This window comes from Pezoporus occidentalis, unplaced genomic scaffold (assembly GCF_034315485.1).
Source record: "Pezoporus occidentalis ecotype Australia unplaced genomic scaffold, CSIRO_AGI_Poc_V1 ctg198, whole genome shotgun sequence".
Taxonomy (NCBI): Eukaryota; Metazoa; Chordata; class Aves; order Psittaciformes; family Psittacidae; genus Pezoporus; species Pezoporus occidentalis.
In genome coordinates, this window is record NW_026913833.1 from 367,449 (window position 1) to 388,747 (window position 21,299).

General features: G+C 41.0%; 1 protein-coding gene across 4 annotated transcripts in view; it reads left to right on the forward strand.

The window, feature by feature from the left end:
* Positions 1-21,299, forward strand: part of PATJ (PATJ crumbs cell polarity complex component) — a 154,354-nt gene that overhangs the window by 69,193 nt on the left and 63,862 nt on the right. The gene's annotated exons all lie outside the window — the stretch shown is intronic.

Sequence of the window (21,299 nt, forward strand, 5' to 3'; positions counted from 1 at the left end):
TTTTTGTAGCACATTTTATGGGAAAGGTTCTGCAATTGTCCAGTTCTGGGTTTTGCAATGGATTTTGACAATATACGCTCTGTGGAAGACTAGGAACCTAAAGAGTAGGATGCACTGCAACTTGAGAGCTTCACTTAGATTCCTCCATGCTGCTTTGTTAATTACAACTTTGGATAAACAGAATATTATTATCCATAGCTTATCGTCCAATAAAATGTTTCGGAATACAAAGATTGCAGTTAAGAGTCCTAAATTATTTTCTAAAACGAGTTACCTTATTTTACTCTTTTCTCTTTATACTCTCTTGTACCAAATCAGCATACATGTGGGGGTTTTGTAGGGGTGATTCTTATCATCTTTTGTCTTGGAGAGGTTTTTGTTTGCCCTAATTATGGGTAAGCCAAAGCAAAGAGATGCCTTTGTAGCTTTTGACCTTGTAGCAACCATGGCTCCCATTCAGAGTGGGAGCTCCTAAATTGGGGCCTGCTGGTGGGAAAGCTCTTCCAGCTGCTCTTGCTGATTTCCTTGGCAATAGTGGGCCATTGAAGTCGAGATAATTAATGAGTTTGGTTGGTTTGTCACTTATAGGGCTGCTTTGGTGGAGATGAGAAGGATTTTGGAAGGTTGTTCTCATGGAAACAGTAGTCAGGGCGCAGGAGCAGGGTGTTCAGCTCTGCCTCTGTTGCATTAAGGGAAAGCTGCAAGTTCTTAAACCAACTGAGATTTTTCCAGAACCACCTGCCCATACTGAGTTTATTATCCCATCTGCTTGAAATGTGCCACATAGTTACCTATAGTTTTCCAGTGTTTTTGTGGGGAGTAGTAATGAGGAGGAGCATTTCACTGCAGTCTGTGCATGTTGGTTTGAATCTGTCTTGAGTTTCAAACCAGCTCTGTAAAACTCCAGTTTGCAGTAATGAGATTTCAACTTGTTATTAAAGTTATAATTCCAGGTTAAAGAATATGTTTGATAAGTAGCCTGACACCTGAGTTATCTAATTAGGGTATGCCTCAATCTGAGTGTTTGCTAGTCCTAAGTTAATACTTTGCACAGAAATAATTTCTTATTGATGTGCTTGGTCATTTTTTAGCTGTTCTGCCATCCCTAATGATATTGCCAGCTGCGTCTGATAGCCAAGAAGGTAAAGCTACTTCTGATATTAAATTCATCAATCCTACCAGCTTTGACAGCAGATCTATTGAGATCAATGTCCTTTCTACCCTTTTTATTGACTGCAGTTGGATGTTTTGCTATAGCCATCTTGGTAAACCAAGATACACATTCTCCATTTTATTGTTCCCCAACTCATTCTGTTTCTTTAAAATAAAAAGCAGGCTAAGGAAGCTTAAACTAAGTTTCTGCCTCAACCCTTGAAGTAAAAAGCATGTTAGAAATGATCCAACTGCACTTAATGATATTAAGCATCTTGGCAGCTGTGGAAATGGGCTTTTATGGAGTCTGTTTTCTGTGATCATTTGAAAAACTAAGTTTTCTCTGTAAATCCCAGTACAGTGTTGTTTTTATGAACTACTTGATGTTCATAACTTCTGTCCTGATTCTTGAGCACCCTTCCCAGAAATCTCAGCCCAGGCCAGTACTTACCTTTATAGCACTGTCTGTTTGCATGTTCGTATTTTCTTTTCCTCACCCAATTATCCTACTGCAGGTTTTGTAACCTTAACTAATTTTCTGTGCTTCAGTGAACAGGTGAAATAGGTTTATTTTCTTCCTTATTTAGAAAATAAGTTATCTTAAAGGGAAGAAGTGGTGTCAGCTCAGCTACATCCATGTAATTCTTTCATCCTCATAGAAAGGTTTGTGTTGGAAGGGACCTAGGGCTCATCCAGTTCCAACCCCTGCCACAGGCAGGGACACCTTCCACTAGAGCAGCTTGCTCCAAGCCCTGTCCAATCTGGCCTTGAACACTGCCAGGGATGGGGCAGCCACAGCTTCTCTGGGCACCCTGTGCCAGCGCCTCAGCACCCTCACAGGGAAGAGCTTCTGCCTAAGAGCTCATCTCAGTCTCCCCTCTGGCAGGTTAAAGCCATTCCCCTTGCCCTGTTAAAACCCCTTGTCCTTTCATTTACTTCCTGTGGTTCTCAATCTCTACCAATAGCATGGGAGGCCTTAGCAGACAATTTGAGGTGGGACAGCTGTTAAATCTGTCCTCTGGTGGTGCTTCTGATGGATTTTATTCATACAGCTGCAGTGTTATTAAGCTGTTCATCAATTTCTTTCATACTCCAGAAATACTTTACTTGCTCAACTAATAATTTTTACTCCTTGCTCGCTTTTGTCTTTTCTTTTTTGTCTTTCTTTTGACCCATGCTCTCATCTTTTGTCTCCCTGTCCTTCATACTGAAAAAGAAAGCAAAGAATTGCTAGTCTTCCTGCCATACTTGGAAAATTTTCCTTTCCTTTCTGTCCCATCCATACCGCCTCACAGTCTCCATGCTTTGTCTGTTTTCCCCTTAAAGTGGCTGAATAACCTCTTGGTATTGATTTGATTTCCCCTATGGGATCTAAATCCACTTGCCTTTTGGCAATGCTCCTTTCTCTTTCTGCTTTTCCACCTCTGAAACTGTAGCTTTCATTGCTGACTTGCTGGAACTAACAGTCATTTCTTATGGATGTTCTCCCTTTTCAAAGGCCCTTTTCAAATAGGGTGAATCCTTGCTGGGAATAGAACTACTACATACATAGGTCTTGGTTTAGAGAAACTCCAGGTGTCCTCCATGTTTCTATGGTTTAAGAAGCTTAAAGTCCCAGATGGTTCTTTTTCAACCACATCTTACACTCAAAACCCTGAGTTTCAGAGTTGCTGCTTCTTCATATTTCAGTATCATTTAAACCACCATTACTTCCAATGCTTTTTCTTTTAAATTCTTAGTTTTCTGCTATCTTTGAGTCAAAAATAGTATTTCCTCTTAGTTTATTTCTTCTAGTGGTGCTGTCAAATCTTTGTCAGTATGCAGCTCTAACCCTGTGTGATGTGGTTTTGTTTGCTCTTTGCCATTTGCTGTTTTAAGGCTTTCAGTTTATGCTTTAAAACAGTTTTGTAAAACGTACAGCTCCTGCCACAGAAGGAGCCTTCAAAATGCTTCACGTTATAGACCTCAAAATGTTACAACATGGGTCTGGAGTATTTTACTCCACAGGCTGGGAACACTTTATTTTGGAGGAGGTCACTCTGCAGGAAGAAGGGTTTTTAGATTTCCCAAACCTGAAAAACATCAGGTTTGAATAGGTTGGGGCTTTTTTTTTTTAAATCAAAACACGTAAAAGGAGGGGAGAGCATACAAAGGAGCTATTTGTACTTGCAAGCAGCTGTGCTACCGACTGCATCAATAGGCATTGGTGTGTTTTCCTTGAGTCGTGGATGGCTGTAGGTGTGCCCTAAGAATCTGCTAATAGACTAATGTGCACCCTGTTGTGGCTTATTGCTGTAATGAGGGGTTAGTAGTAAAAAGCAGCAGAGGAAATGGATGGGCAGAGTAGCTCGTAATGGAATGTTTTGTAAGGTTTTCCTTGGGGCATTCGTAACTATACAATTTAGATATACCTTTGTGAATGTTTTGAAGCAAGCATAAGTTAGATAGGAAAAACGATAAAAAACCATTGTAAGAAAACCAGAAAGACAACTGTTGAAAGAACTTGGAATCCTTGATTTCAACTGGTATTCTATCTTTCTGTAAAATCCTTTGTGTGTTTACTCAACTGAGATTGGTTTGGTTGGTTTCAAATAAGCTTGAAATAATAAAAATAGATAATAATAAGAAAATTGTGAAAGGTGGCTAAGATAATGGACTAGATACTGTTGTGCTCAGACTTCCTGTCTGCAAGGGTATTTAACTCTATCTAATAAGGGGATAAGAATGCCCCCTTCCTTATATTTTGTTTCTAGATAATGCAGAAATCAATGAAGCTATAAGAAAGCATAAAGGTTTATCTTCCTAAAATGCTTTTTGAGGAGCAGTGGTTTCTCTAGCAAAGAGCTTTTAAAACTTCTCTAGTATTTTGACTCTGCATTCCCCCTGTGATAAACCTGTGGCTGCAAAGAGTGAAAAGGGGGAGAGTCTGTGTGTGCTCATGTGTGTAGGTTGGTTCAGGTGAACCCTCACTGCCTTTTGTCTAGGCTTGTGTTGGGGTTGGCAAGCACTTGCTTGTGAGCAGAGTCCTCTCATCATACCTGAGGTGTTTAGCAGCTTCCATAGTGTCAGTGAGACCTGTACTCACATGAGAGGATGGTGGCTTTCATTAAAAACAAAGATGGAAAAAAAGGAATAGAGGTCAGCTGAGACTTTGTAGAAGGTCAAGTATATGGGGTGTGCAAAAATGTGACCTCAGGAAGTGTCTATGTACTGCTGTGGGTGACAATGGGAAAATGATCATTGGCACTTTGGAAAAATGCCAGGATTATTAACAGCAACTAAAGGAAAACAAACCCACTGATAAATCAGTACGATTCTTGAGGATCTGACTGTGCGGAGTCTGTTTTATGCCAAGCTGTGCTAAAACAAGAGAAAAGCAATTCTTTATTTTCTTAGGGGGGATGACACCCGAAAATTGATCTTCAGGTGAGGCAGCTTGTGTAGCCAAACACTGCCTCTCCAATAGATGTCACTGCAATCAACAGCAAATAGGGATGATGTTCAAAGAGGAAGAAGATGTAGCTTGGGAAAATGCTTCAAGCTTTAGGAACATGAAATATTGGAAAAAATAGTAATGGCAATATTTAATTTTGCTAAATATAGTAGCAAGTGTATTTAGTAGGGTGGATTTCCAGAGATCATGCAAGAGCCAGGATTAGACGAACAGAGCAGTGACTTTCATTTTTAGCTCTGTTAATCTCTATTTAATGTGAGTCTGTACTGCTAATCTTCTTTTCCCATTCTTGTTCTGACCCACAATTAGCTAAAACATGTAAGTTTGTAACCAGCTCTAATGATATCGGATCCAGAAGGGCTGTACATGCTGGGCAGACTCGCAAGCTGTTGTGCCACAGTAGGATGGATTATGGTGTTGGCATCATTGTAGTTTGAGGTTGTGGGTTAGTTTGGGGTTTTGTTGTGGGGCTTTTTGTTTTGTTGGTTTTTTTTTTCTCTCTATTTGTGAATCACATGCACAGTTCTCATCGACTGATGAAGTATTGCAGAAGGAAATTACATTTTTGATGAAGTAATAGTAAAATTGCAGCTGGGACTTCTTGTATTTTTTTTTTTACTGTGTGCTTGACATAATGCACTGAACAGATGGCTTTGTGTGTGCTGTGATACATATTCTAAAGAAAGGACAATGAACTTTAAAAATGAACAAATTAATGGCATTAACAAAATAACGGAGTGTTTTGAGTTGGTTTAAATGTAGCATTTGGAATAGAGAATTGGGAAGGAGTTCCCAAAGTAATCAAGTATGTTTATAAATTTAGAGGGAGATTTAATCTTTGCTTTTTTTAATTGCTAAATGAAGGATTTTGAGTCTTTTCCGTGCTTCAGATCAGCCCTCATTGCAGTAAAACTAACAGTGCTTGTTTAGGGTTTCAGCAAAATACAACTTACAATGAAGTTTGAGCCTTTCTTGTGCTTGTAATGACAGGTTGGTTTTGTTTTCTGACATGAGAAAAACAACAGCCAGACCCTGCGCCATGAACACATATCAGTGGTGGGAAACTGCAGGGTTTGCAGCACTGGAAAACAGCACAGTTAGTGAAACCGTTTGATTAAGAGAAATTAATTTTTAAGCCCTGTAGCTTGCATGAAAAGGATGCTTTAATAAATAACATCTATTAACTGCTACTTTTGCCATGCAGTGGGTCATTAAGCGCAATAGTACCTGCAGCTACCAGCGATCTAAACAACCGATTTTGGGGATAGGGATGTCATTGGAATGCTGGCAGAGTCAGCCAGTGCACAAACAGCAGCCGTAGAGCATCAGTGGGTCAGATGTGGGAAACCAGAGATCTGCTTCTCCCTGCATACTTTCATAGGCAGCTTTCATCTGCTGGCAGATGTAACTGTTAGCTTGTGGGTAGCTTGAGATTAATATAATTGATGGCATCTCATAATAGAAACAGACAGACGGTTTGCCCTTAAGGAGAGAAAAATCTCAGGAAAATAGGCCCAAGGTCGTCAGAAGAAAGACAAGCACTGAGTCTGTGTCTGATGAGGATTTGAGCTGCTTACAGCACTGAATGTTTGTCAGGAATGCAGATATCTTGAAGTACATGCTGGTACAGCAATGGTACAAGGGGGTTTCCCAGGTAAGGATTCAGCTCTATCTCTATATTGTGTTTGTTTCCAGCAAGTAATTTTAAGTATTTTTAGTGATAATTTGGAACCAGTGAAGTGCTGGGGATAAGAATATAATAGCACAGATCATTTTTGTTTCAGTTTGAAGCATAGGCATACAGCATGATTAGAATATGGAATGCATTTAATATCTTTAAAACATTTTGTCTTGTGTTTGCTTTGTAAATCATTGTTTCTGTGTACGCTGGTGTTCAACATTCTCATGTACAAAACTGATGTGAGCACGCAGTGCTTAAAGTATAAGAATCCCTAGCATTAAATTTCTTGCTATATAGAATAATCTACTCTTCCATAACTGTTATTGTAATGTAGAGACAGATGGCTGAATTTTCTTCACTTTGCTTGTTAAGAATGTGTTAGGTAAATGTTTTTAGACTAAAATAAAAAGCTGCTGGGGAATCTAAACTGAATATTCAGCATTTTCATGGTATAAGGAGGCAAAGCAAGAATAAAGCAATGTGATAGTAAACAAATGAGCTATTTGCAATGAAGGATAATCTAATCTTTAAATATTGCCTGAGATTGCATTTGTTCTTAGGTATGATCTTTTCCTCCAACATGAGCCAGGTATCCAGAGAATAGCATTAAAATGCTAAGCATGAAATATACTGATTTGATGGTTTAAGGTTATTACATTGTCTAAGGCATGGTGCAGGTGGCTTACATTGTTTGGGATCTTAGATCTTGCTCAGGTGTTACAGATAAGTAATTTCATATAACTTACAGATAGGAGATAATGTCTGTGGTATAAATCTGCATACACAGGTACAAACTTGCTAAGAGAGGATAATACAAGTAGATCCTTATATTGCTCTCACTGGAGATCACTTAATATTACTGTAATGACTTGCAACTAAAAATATGTAAAAAGGATGTGGGTATTTAAATAACTAAATGAAAGACAAACACTAGCCCATAAAAGGTGCTTATGTCTTTATATTCCGGAATGTCTGATCTTTATAGGAAGATATCTTTTGTCATTACCATGATGTTGCTCCAGTGCACAGAAAAAAGGAGGAAAAAAAATTAAACTCTCCTATGCATCATGTCTTGTCCAGACTAGCACAGCATTGCTTTTAGTTAGAATGCAGAATAGATTATTTGCATAATAGCTCTGTTCCAAAATGGTCTGCTCGGTTTAAACGGTAGCTGCTCCAGATCTATAGTGGAAGTAAGCCTCTAACAGAAGGGGAAGTAAAAATGTTAAATGACAATAATTTTATCCTTTACAGATGTTACTTTGTTTTTCCACGGTGTTGCAGTAATGGAGACAGCTGTCCAGAATAACTTCTTTAACAGTTTGAGAAAGTTCAAGTTATCTTTTGCTTTTCCATCTTAAGACTTGGTTCTCCCGTATTCAGTGTGGTAGCTCAGGGGCAAGTCATCAATTTACCTTCTGCTTTGGGCAGGGAGGTAATTGCTCTTTATCAGGAGAGCTGGCATTTAAAGAGCAATCCAGAATATTTATCTGTAGGTGTGCTAGCTATAGCACACTGTGACAGACTAGTAAAGATTTACTTTGTGCCTTCTAGTGCCCACATGCGTATTGAAAACTACTTGCAAGCTAATGACGTTAGGAATGAGATCTGTATACACATACGTGCATACATCTATATATGTATGTGTGTTTGTGTGCATAAAAGACTGCTCTCTGCATCAGCTGAACACCTCTATCTTATCATCAAATTCAACGTACTTTTGTCCTATTGAAATTAGAAGAGATGCTGTGGCAACTGGCTAAAGGGCAGGTAGCTCTTTCTGCCACCCCAGAGGTGATAATGAGCCTTTGGTTATTAGTGTAATGGTGGGCATGTCTGTTGGCTTCATCAGTGCCTGAACATCGTGGCTTGTGTTTCTCTGTCTCTGCTTCCCAAAAAGGTTATTAGAGGAAATGTTAAAGCATTGACCTTATGGGGGTCATCAAGGAAACAGCAAATTGCTGCTGCTGTGAATGTACAAAGTGCATGTGTGCTGGGCATAGATGAAGCGGAGGTCTGAGGAGCACAAAGGTGAGGACCTGGGCTCTGTGTGCATTGACATATCGTTGCACACATTCTGCATGGGCCTTCCGTGAGCTCCCCAGAGGTGAGGGGTGAGCATCTCCATCAAGACACCATTAATCCAGATTACCCCGGTGAATGGGAAGGTGTTTCCAACAAGCAGATGTACATCAGGTACCACTGACCAGTGGCACCTTAGTGCTGTGTGTCCCAGCTCCGTCCTTGCCCTGCCCACTGCCCTTGTGGTTTGAACCAGCTGCTGTCAGGATCCAAAGATGCAATTCAGGATTCAGGAGCAGAGCTGATTTTGCCATAGTATTCATTATTATATATTGTATTAATGGGGTTTATTAGTTACAACAGGCAACGGGGAAATAGGGCAGGTAAGGGGACTGTCTGGGGTCTTGGTCTGGGGGAAGGACAAGGCTTAAGTGTGGAGGAGGACCCTATTCTTCTGCATGTCTTCATGGAGATGGGCCAGCACAGAGCCAGGAGCTGCCGTCATCCCAACAGCAGTAGCTGGGCAAGCTAAACTTGGAAATTCCTGTTCATGTGAGGAGTGTACTACTGCCAGGGCACAGATCTACAGGTGAATTATGTATGCTGTCTAAAGCCAGGAGTGGTAGAACTTTGTCAGACCATTTTGTAAGTGTTCTGTGTATATCAAATGCTTTTAACAGTTGTCTTGAAGAGTTTTGTTTTGTTTTCTTTTTAAGTGCTTTAGGTAGTTTCAGAGGAGTTTTGTATCCCTTAGCTGAAAACCGAGGGGTTGGTTGAGTTACAACAAGGGGTTGGAACTAGATGATCTTTAAGGTCCCTCCTAACCCAAACCGTTCTAGGTTTCTATGCATTACCTGTCACATTTTATAAATACTTGTGTGTTTTAGCTGCTATTTCAGAACTGTAAGCTTAAGTAGCATTTTTTGCCCTATAGATGTTAAACTTATGTAGTATACTGAACCAGGTCCTCTGTAAAGTGAGGTGGGAAACCATCATTTCTATGGTGTGGTAGTCCTGGGAATATTATGAGATACTGAACAAAAGTTCCCATACTTGTAATGTGCTGTTACTTAGAGTTGAACCACAGAACTAAATTGGAAGGAAACTGGATGGAAATGCCCGTAAGTACGAAGGCACAACACATTTGTATGTTCACATGCATGTGGAGCTGAGCTGTAGTTCTTTACACTGTGCTTGTGAGAGCAGAAAGGGATTACACCATCAGTGGTTGTTAAAGATATTATGCTAAGTCTCCGTTCCCTCAGGTGCTCTGAGAAATAAGAGCAAGCAGCAGCATTTGCTGTACCTTAAAACAAAGTGTATCCTGTTCTACTGTAGTGTGTAATGGTCCTGAAATTGTCTGGTCTAGTAAAGCTGTGGTTGTTCTGTAACGCAGCCATTGGGGCCACAGCAGGTGGGATGGATGCCCAGGGAAGGAGAAGGGACAGGATTCTCTTGGTGCTGGACCAACCTGCTCCCTGTACCAGGCTCACCTGTGACTTGGACTTTCAAACCTGGGCTTTTTTCTACAATGCAAACTGTGTTCTGAACCAGAAACTGTATTGTTTTCAAGTGTTGGCAAAGTCCCACCTAGTTTTAAACCCCATAAGGTTTGGCTGTACTTTCCTCCATTTTGTAACCTGTTATTCTCTTAGGGATGTGACAGGTTATTTGGGGATTAATACAGTATCATTTATGTGTATTATTTATGTATTTAAATAGACAATGCAGTAATTTTACTGCAAGAATTCATTTCAGGATTGAGTTGTGTCGCGGTTTAAACTATAGAGTATATATGGGGGGTTTAATACTGTTTTTCAAGGGAAGAAAGCCGTTAAGCAAGCAGCCTGACAGCATGGTATGTAGTGAGGTATCACTTGAAGGGCTGGGAGAAGAGTGGAAAGGGAGAAAATGAAATGAGAGTGGGATGTGATGGATGAGGGAGTAAGTAGAGCTGCATGCAAGGATGAGCACGAGCAGCTTATGAGCGACAGCCAAGAAAGAGGTTGAAAGGGATTTTGTAAGGAATGGGGAGTTCTGCGAAGCCTTTCGGGGACCGAAGGATGTGGTCATCGTTTGGAGTGTGCAGGAAGCATATTGTGGTGTTGTCAATGGGCAGGACCTGCACGGTGACACGTGTCAGGGAGAGGCCAGGGCAATAGCACCCGCAGCAGCTGCTGGCAGGCAAGCGGGTGACTCTTGGCATTGGAGCAAAGCAACGGGATAACCCTGCCGGAGCCCCCAGATGGGTCTGTGCAGCAAGCCAGTTGGTACATCTGCTCCAGCCCTCCTCCCTGTCCCTCGATAGCCATGTGTTGGCAGACATTCCCCTTTCCCTCTTGCACTGATTTCTATACGTTGCTCATAGTGACGCGGAAAAGATGCTTTAGGGGAGGACGGAGGTGTCGGTTGGGTGCTGCCTCCAGTCAGGACTTGAGTGTAGACTTGTGAGGATTTTAATGAGTTCTTCTGTGTGTGCTGCAGGTAATGGGGCTGGATTCCTACAGGTTTGTGCCTCCCATTCAACTGACTTGGGTGTCAAGGAAGGTGTGAGCTCTGATTTAAGCTTTTCCTGTGGCTGGAGCATTTCTTAGGGCTTTCCCTCATGTGAATTCTTTGACGCTTTAATTAAGTGTGATCTCGCACCAAAACCCTTCCCCCCATCAGGTATTTATCGGGTTTCTCTCCTCTGCATGGCTGCCTGTTTTTATGAACCTTTTATAGTACCGTTGAGACCCTCAGTCCTCCGTCAGATTTGCTTCAGATTGGCCAGCATGTTCAAAAGGTTTGGGGCAGGAACCTGGATTGCACAGGGTATGATTATGTGAGCTTTGTTCCTGTAAGAAAACAAAATAAAGTGGTTTACCATGTTAGAATGAAACGTAATTTATATTAAGATATTAAAATATAATTAATAAACACTGGAGCATAACCTCCCGGACTGCAGTTCAGAAGACCTGGCATCCTTTCTGGCTTGGTTACCATCTGTTGGATGTCTTGGTTAGCCATCTGTCATACGATACACAGGGCATCTTGAGCCTTCTGGAGCACCATGCCATGGTTTCCAGGGGTTAGGTGGCTATTTACATTTAAAAATAAAATAAAAAGGAAGATCCAACGATTCCCACCTTACCCAAAGGATGATGTTTATTCCCCAGGAGCAAGTCAAGGATGCATCTGAATCATCCCTTTTGCAGGCTAAATTCCACACGAGAAAGAAAAATCAGTTTAATATCAACCCAAAAGAATTACAGTAAAAACTACCATACCCCACCCCTATTTTTCCCTCAAGCATTTGTTTTTAACTCTCTTAGCTGACTTCTTCCTCCAGTTGGAGTGGAAAAAGTAAGTCTGTTTAATAGAGTGAAGTTTATCCGTTTAGCTGTTCATCTTGGATAAATCCTTGGAGATGGATTTCTGTTGCCACAAGGAAAATATAGAGCGCTTGACATATTGCAAATCTCTGTTCACATACATCATCAATTTCCTGATTATGATTTTACTGATTTAAAAAAAAAAGCCCAAAGCTGAATGCATTAATACCTTTATTTCATTAAATACATTAAAAAGAAGCTATTTGTTACCTAATAACTTATTTTAGTACTAAAAAAACCTATTGAAATACTCTGATCACTTGTTTGTGCTTTTATTTTCCTTCTGCCTTCCCTATCCCCCTTAGTTGAAATGTGGAATAAGCAAAGGTGTCTGACCTGAATCCTTTCATTTTACTCTTTATGGAAAACAGGTCTGCCACATTCTGTCCTTTGGAGAGATTGAAAACAATCTGAATAGAATTTCTGACACAAAATGTAGTCTGACTTACTCAGTTTTGATGTCATAAGTGCAGCATAAACCCGATTAACTTCTTGAATAGACTCTCAAGGCAGCTGATTAAATAAGATGCACGGCTTATTTAGGGAGAGTTTACAACTGCTTTATGATCTCACAGTGGTATTAAGTGAGGGCTTTTGTGTGGGGAGGAATTGTTATCCCTTCATCTGCCTAGATCACCCCGTCTCACCTGGTGGGAAAGGAAGATGGCAGTTGGCGCTGCAAATGCAAGAGTTGCTGCCTGACTGATACCTTCAGAGGCAGAAAATCGGAGGTGTTATCATCACAGTGCACAGGCTTATTTTCACTTTCTATCACACAGGACAACTTAAAACTATTCTGAGTAACAAACCCTTGCTTTTTCATTTTAAGAAGAGACATTAGAGTTAATCCTTTGTTTTGTGCCTTTCTCTCTTGGAATAATAGCATTAAGGGTATGCTTTCAGCCTGGAAATTTGCTTTTTAGTTGTTTATCTACATGAGAATTGCTTATTTTGTCATCCTCTAGTACTCTATCTCTCAGGCTGATGCTCCTCCACAGTATGAGATGATCTAACTGTGAGCCAAAAGAGGGAGCACCATTTGCCTGGCTCTGCTCCCATTTACTCAGTTGTTTGTGGTGCTTGGGTGCTTGTTGCTCTTCCCTTCCTTAGCCTGTTCAACTCACTCAGCAGAAAACTGCTCCACCATTAAAGAGGGATGGTTTTCTGGCGGGTTGGTGACCTGCATAGGAGAGAGAGAGGATTGTCCTTCTGTTCCACTTCACTGAAGGGACTTCTCATGGGCTGAACCCATGATCTAAAATTAGAGTGCTGTGCTGTAGGTTCCTTTCTTTCATTTTCTGTTCCATAAGGCTGGAAAAGGTCTTCACTTTGGGATACAGCTTGAGCTAAGGTTCCACCTCAGCAATGAAATGTGCAGGCTGAGTGTGAAGCAAGTGATGAAGGCATGGGCGGTGCACATACTGCTCTGCACAACACTGCCAGCTGGACCAGGCTGAAGAGAAGCCAAAGCACATAAAGGGAAGCTGCAATCTGCTTCTCCTGAAATGGGAGAGAAAGTGTGGCTGTGCTAAAGACGGGAGTGCAGCAGTGCATTGGCTCTTGGCTGAGACTTGCAGCTCAGTGGCTGGCTTGGGAAAGGGTTCCTGTGGATTAATGTTCCCAGAGGTTGCCAGTGGTACTCTTTTAATCATGAGAGAGCCAAGCTGCGTATCAGAAACCTCCTTCAGAGATGTGGGAGTAGGCTTTTGCATTCTGAGTTGCACGTCTCTTTTGGACTTGAAGCCTACAGTTACCCACTGGTACACAATTAGCTTGTGTACCTGTTCTACATGTAGAGCTATGATTAATACATTAGACATCATAAACAGGATATATACATCAGAGACAAAGATACAGATATAGTAGAATAATTATTATTGACTTTTATTAATAGAAGAGGCTTTGAAGTGAAGGTTTGGGTCCGTATTTGTTTTGTTGTAAGGCGCAGGAATAGGTAGACTGCAGCGTTACTGGGTGTTGCAGTCGTTTTTCATTTTACCTCAGCAATCAAAGGCGAGCCATGGCATTGGGAAGCTCGGGTTTCTACTGAAACAAACAAAGCCTCTAAGCATTGCTTGATCTTGTAAAAAGCTTGAACACGACTCGAGTGCGATTTGATAGCTCAAAGCAACCCAGGACCTAGAACCAACCCAGACTTACGCTTTTGAAATGTCTTGGCTTTGTAGGAGCATTGCGTGATGTGGGGAAGTATGAGGTGGGCTGGCCCTGTTGTTCTTGTCAGGTCTGTTCTCTAAGTGGAGTAGACACTATCACCTTACGTCCTCTAAAAGCTGGATATGCATCTTTTAATATTAAGCTTCTTTTTTTAATTTAAATGTTTAATTTAACCTGCTTTTTTAATTTAAATTGGATTTTCTCTTCTTTTAAATCAAACATTTTCGACTCGTAACATGTGCTCTATGTTTTAAATGGCAATCTAAAGATCTGAGCACACTCTAACCTATTAGCATAATTTAAATGAAAAATCTATTGAGGAAAAGTATGTGTGCACCCAGGGAATTGGGAGAAACCTGGCCCCAGAAGTGACTGTGGTAAAAATCCAGCTTTTGACTTTTTCTTCGGCAGCCTGAAACAAAGACCTATTCTCTCTACAGCTTATTTAACTTAATTCAGGGGGAATGAAAATAGCTTATCAAACTTGAACAACTTGTTAGGAGCTGAAAAAGGATATTTTTCTTTTCTGCTCCATGAATAAAAGGCAGGAGTGTGAAGTCGAGAGTTGTCAGTTGGAAAATTAGGGAAGTGTTTGTGGCCATGGTGTGATGGCAGAACCTCCTCCGAGGTCACTGCACGGTGTTTACCGTTAACTAGGTGTTGGTGAAGGCCCAAAGACAGACAAAAGGAAATCTTTGACAAAGTGGAAATTAGGCCATTTAAAAATGTTTTTGATCACCATAGAGCCTCCATTATCTACTGTGAGAATAACAAAGCTCTTGTTTAATATCCCAGGTTTAAATGAGAACATTTCAATGTAAAACATTTCTCTGACATTAATCATAATTGGCATATTTATATGCAATATTTTTATTACAAAGCTGTTGCTTATATTTTAATTGCATTCTAATTTCTGCCCAAATACAAACAGGATATATTGTCAGGCAAAATATATAGTAGGAAAGAAATGTTGTTCACTGTATCTGACACATGATAAATCTTGAGCATTTCAACAGATGTATAATAAAATTTTATATTTCCTTCAATACTTTTTGAGCATTTTATCACCACAGTTGGCCTAAAGAAGGAGCATTCAATGTAAATACAATCTTGTCGTAGATAAATGTATTTTTGTAGTATCAATCTTGAGTCAAATAATGAAAACCTAAAAACACTAAAGACGATTAAAATTTATCATTAAGACCACCACTGAATTAAATCACAACTGGAGTGATTTAATGGAGATCATGATCCACCTTCCTCGGGTCTTCTGGCTGTTAAGGCTTGCACAGTCTTTTCCAGCTCTGTGGACATTTTCCTGGGCTTCACAGTCTCAGGTGACTCATCCAACTTTAATCTTTTTAATCACTGTCACAGCTTATTTAAAACTTGCTGTACAAGCAAACTTCAGCTACTGCAGCAGGGGGTTTAATCTAAAACTTCAATTTAGTCATTGTCAAGTCAAACTGTTATGTAGCTTTGTTGCATTGCAAGGCTGTGCTGCCATGGCAAAAAGCAAGGGATCATGTTAGGTGACACTCCCCATGCTATCTCCTTTCCACCACCTCTTATCCCAGTTGCACAGTATCATTTTCTCCTCTTCACCTGCTCTTCCACAACCAGGTCCTTATTCTTTTTAGGCTTCTTAGTGCAACTGGTTTGATTGTATTTGAAACTTTAAAGTTGGTTTGGTTTTTTTTTTCTACATTTCACAAATGGTGACAATTCCCCTGGAGAGCTTTGTTTCAGAATCATCTGTTGCATCTTTGGGCTCATCAGTGCAGGTTATGTTTGCTGATCAAAAAGTCTTTATTAATCATAGAATCATAGGATGGTTTGGGTTGGAAGGGACCTTAAAGATCATTTAGTTCCTATGTCAAGAAGTCTCTCCATTCTCTCATCCCATTTCCCCCTAGATGGAGGAGGTTCAAGCTCTCATTGCAGGCTCTTAATTAAGAGCAAATCACTGTGTGAGAAACCTCTCATCATTTTGGCTTCTGAGAGGCATCTTCTGTGCTGCCTCTTACAGTTACTTATTATAGAATCCCAGGCTGGTTTGGATTGCAAGGGATGTAAAGTTCATCCATTTCCAAGCCGCTGCCACGGGCAGGGCCACCTTCCACTAGAGCAGCTTGCTCCAAGCCCCTGTGCCCAACCTGGCCTTGAGCACTGCCAGGGATGGGGCAGCCACAGCTTCTCTGGGCACCCTGTGCCAGCGCCTCAGCACCCTCACAGGGAAGAGTTTTTTCCTTATATCACTGGGAAGGTGATGCTTGGGCCCCTAAAAGCCTTCCTTAGGTAATAAACTTTCAGCTTCTGACAGTGGTCTGATGCCATTCTCTTTAATTAGACTCAGTGCAGTAAGATTCCAAGATAATGACTGCGCCAGTCATTTTGTGGGAACATCATTATTTAAAGATGAAACACTGTTGGATCACATTACATTGTATTCCTGTCGAGGGAGGAAGAATTTAAATGTTCCCAATATTCCCTTGTTCGTGTTGAGACCAAGCAGAAAAGCAATGGATTAGAGTTCCCCAATATTCTTTGTTTGGTTTCAGACACTCTTGGTCTTCCATCAAATGAATGATCAGCTTTCAAATACAAATGTAGGGAATGGATTATAGATCATGGCAGCGTAGTATTATCAGGACCAAAGCAGAAAACCTGCTCCCACCAGGAAGAGTAGCTTCTCATTTGTGAAACTACATGTAAAACTGGTCATTAAAACATTGTCTGTCACAGCATCTGGGAATCTGTTTTTGTGTGTGCACATCGGGTATCCTTACAGATCCCTGACATGTGATGGGCATGTTGATGCTGGGTCACAGCCACTGTGCAGCAGGACAGAATTGCAGCCATTGTGTGTTGAGCCATTTCAAATTTCCTTTTGACTTTGCAGATGGAAATCAGTGTTTTCTAATGTTCTTATCCTCTTAATGTATCCTAGCTTCCCAGAGAACCATGTTAGCAAGCCTCAGCAGAGCAGGAGCAAGACTGCTTTCCTTTTGGGAGGTGTATCATGCGTGAGCCTGGCAGCTGTGATAACTGAGCCTTATCTGTGTGCTGCTCCATGCCATCCCTACCAAGTGGGATGGGAAGCTCTGAAGACTGCAGTGTTTTGGCCTTAGGTGACTTAAACTGCACTGTACAATGTAATATCCTAGAATCCTAGAATGATTTGGGTTGGAAGGGACCTTAAAGCTCATCCAGTTCCAACCTCCTGCCACGGGCAGGGACACCTTCCACTAGAGCAGCTTGCTCCCAGCTCTGTCCAACCTGGCCTGGCCTTGAGTATATACTATATACTGTATAATACATGTAATATACTGCAACATTATACAGTAGAGTATTTTGTATGGGCTTTTTCTCAGTTATCTTTTCAACAGCTTAAAAATGAGGTCTATGGCAGCTGTATTTTGAAGCAACCCCACATTTTAAGGATCTAACTAGTTCAGATGGGCCTTTTTGGGGCTCAAACATCAACAATGATGTGATATATTTTTGCACATAATTCTTTGTATCCTCACAGAGGATTTTATCAAAACAAAAATGTCTTTGTTCCTCTTTGACTATATTTAATCAACTAGTGGCAGTATGATGCTCCAACAGCTAGTCCATTTGGTGTGTCTCCAATCTAGAGGAACCAACTGGTTTATCAGTCTTGGGGCAGCAGGGAAGAAGCACATGGGCAGCTTTTGCCAGTCCTTTCCTCCAAAGCCTGTAAGACTGTGGGATCACAGCGCAGAGGCACTCTGAGCTCAGCATCAGTGCTCCACTGGAGCGACTGATTGCGAGATCATAGCACCTAGAGGAGGTCACTTCTGAGGAAAACCAAGTGCTTTGATGAGGGCTAATGCATCATTTGAAAGGCAAATGAGTGGAAGTCTTGTGTTCAGGGAAGGGCAGGTTCCCGTATAATCAGCAACTGTGAGCATCAGGATGCTCTGCTTACCACATTCTCACTAAATCTCCTTTTAGAAGTGTTAAAGATCTCAGATAAACATCAGTATGAATGGACTCATCATGACCTTGTTGTTTAATTAAAACAGAAAAAAATACAATAGCTCTTCCTCCAAGAACATAAGCGTTGTGTAACAGAACTGCAGCTTTAGAATGAGCCTTTGGGCCTGAAATAAGGAAAAAATGGGTGGCAAGAAGTCCATTTCTTCAAAATGTTGATGGGAGATGGTGCAAGCATTGGAGATGCTCCTTGATGTTATGGTCTGCAGTTACCCTGCTTTTCAGCCAGGGCTAAAAGTCGCTTTTCTGTCTGCTGTTGTCTTCAGGTGTGACAATTCCTTGATTATAGGAAGAAAAAACCTAATGATAACTGTTTCTAAATGTCACCTACTCACAGGCACAAAATGAAATGGTACTTGAAGTGGATTGTGGAGACTCTCATTATACCCTTCATCCTGGATTCGTTAAAAATCACTAGCAGAAATGTTCACCTTCCGCTGTAGAAGGAGTGATGTGAGGGACAAGTGGGATTTAAGGAGAGCACTGGAGGAGAAGGAAAGTTTTCTTGTGCGAGCTGAGAAGCTGCTCCAGTTGTTGCATGGCATGAGAGAAGCAGAATGGGAGCCTGAGCTGAAGGGAGGCCAGTTAGAAGAGAAGAATCTCAGAGATCCCAAAAAATAGCCTGAATCCTTCACACACAGAAAAGAAGAAAAGAGGCAGTCTTCAGGTTAGGGTAAGAATATTGACTCAGGAGAGTTTAATGCATGCTTCTTTTTCACTTGAGCTTGGGAGAGTTGTATTTGTGAGAGTATGAAAGCCTCCAATTTAGCTGTTCATCTAGAGAAGGCTTTGTCTGTGTGGCACCTTGTGCATGCTCTCTCCCTCAAGTACTTAAAAGTAATGTTACAATATTCGGCTCACAGTATCTTGGGGAGGAAGGGGAGAGTGACAGCCATGGAGCTTTTTTGTTCCTTGTATATGGCAGACTTGGGCTAGGGAGTAGGAGCATGAACTGAAGTATGCCAAAGAATAATAGAAATGCTGAGGTTTATTTTCCTCAGAAAACCATTGCTTCGGTTTTGAAATTACTTCCAAATGGCGTACATGAAGGAAAGTGCTGCCAAAGGGAGATTCCAGGGATGCTGAGGTTCTGGATCAGATGGGGACTCCATAGCAGCCCCATCCACTGCAGGGATGTTTGAGGATAACAGCATTGATGAAGATGTGAGCCTCAGCAGATTCTGTCCTCTCACCACCACCTGAGCGGGGTGGACTGGTCATAACACGATCTCTGGCTCTGCCATTTATATTTGCCAGCTTTGAATGCAACTTCCCTATTTTTCTCATGCATGCTGGTCACTGAGAGAAGAATGGGAATGACTTTATGGAATTTAAGAAAGCATTATAGAAATTCTCTGTTTTCCAGTTTAAAGCTTATGAAAACAGACAAGTGCATCACTTTTGAGATCAGCTTTGAAGAAATGTCTGCCTCCTTGGAGCTGAATAGAGGACTGGTGGGAAGATTAAAACAATAAGCTTATTATATTATTAGTAGTGTGAGAATTCTAAACCCCATTTGTTCAATTATGGTCCCTCCAATCTGGTGATTTAGGTTCTTGTAAATTGTAATCAGGAAATTAGACGTGCTGCCCTCACAGCTCTAGGGTGAGCTTTCAAGGGACTTCCTACATCAGTTTTTTTTAATGCTTATAGTGAAATCAAGAAGGGAATTAGTTGTTTGATATGCAAGGTTGGCTGTGCATTAGTGGATGCTGGCTGCATTCTGATATCTATCGTTCCTAGATGAAAAACAGTGGTTGTGGTGCTGCAGCACTGCTGTCTGAGCAGAGTAATCTCAGAAAAGGCTAAAACTGTGACCGTGTTATGTGCTATGTGATAAAAATGGTAACTAAACCCACTGAAATGAACATGGGCTGATAAATGAGACCATTGTAAGGTCCCCCAGAGCCAGCATATGTTGCTAATAGTTATCTGAGGTAACACAAGAGGGATGTAAAATCACCTTCTATATACAAATATCACCGGGCATCTCTTTTTGTGGTGTTTCTCCTCTGGTTTTGCTCTGTATTTTGCCTTGACAGTTTTAATGTTGAGCGTTTGGTACTAAAACCAATCGCCTCGCTGAGTCATCCAGAGCTTTTTCTTTCCTCTTTTTACCTTTCTAGATGGACTGTAATTTGCATCACACAGAGACATTGCTTTCAAAAGAAACACCTTTTCTCTTTCAGCTCATTTAATGGCAGATTTCATCAGGTTTGGGGAACAGGCTCCTCAGCCCTTTGCAAGTGCTTTTTATACCTTTGTAATTTAAAGAGCTTTTTGCCTTCCTGAGGAGTGGTGTGTGTTTTTTCCATGCAGATAAATTGTGTATTTGTTGCAACAGTAGATCATGCGAACTCCAATATCCTGACCATATTGTCCCCATTTATTTCTTTTATCTCCCTGTTTAATATAATAGGGATAGTGGCTGAAGCAGAGAAACATATGCAGCAGCATAATAGTATATTGTTTGAAAGCAGTTTCCTTCCATTGCCAGGGTTTCTCTTTGAAATGTAATTGTCTGCTAATATAACTGGGAAATATTATTGCAGGAATGATCACTAAAGTGCATACTTGCGCTTTTACTTCATATTACATCCATATTTGATTCCGAAAAGAAACTGGAGCAACCTTAGCTGGTTAAATATGGATGGTGAGATATGTTTGCAGAAGTTGTGATAGGCATATTGTCACCGAATGTGGAAACAACTCCATGTAGTGCCAAAACAAGAAACGCCGTGTCCCATGTGTAATGCAGCAACAACAGAATTACAATTGCCTTGTGTAAAGTATCTGGTAATGAAGGCAGATAATGGAATTCTTTGCAAAAGCAGATGCTAACTGGCTCCCCAATGCTAAGCAGAGAACTGAAAAGTGATACCAGCTGGAGGGGAGAAAAAAACAGCTGAAAAAGGCATTAAAAATAAGATGCCTTAGATGCACATTTGTTTAAGCAGTAAATACTTGTTTAAATAATCTTATGAGATTCTTATTAAGAGGCAAACTGAGAATACGATTACAATGTTATAGGAAGTCAGCTGGATGCCCAAAGGATATTTGTATGCAGATTGGATGAGTAAAGCAATGACACCACCGGGAATAGCGCCTTATCATTTACACTGCAAGGCTGGCTGGTGAGGACAGCCCTTGGAAGTGTTTAATTGCAGGAGGTGGGGCTTCTGAGAGCCAGAACCTTCTGTTGTTCAGGGAGGAGGCAGCATGCCCTGCTAGGGGAGGCTTGGTTTTAAAAGCAGGGATATCTCTTCTTGTCCCTCCATACATGAACATGCACGCACATGCTTGTATTTTCACTGGAAGCGCTGGATAATAGTACCCTCCTGCCAGGCTGGCTTGGCACATAGCATCTTCGTTGTTTCCTCTGTAGTCTCCCACTATTTTACCACTCCAGTTACCTCAG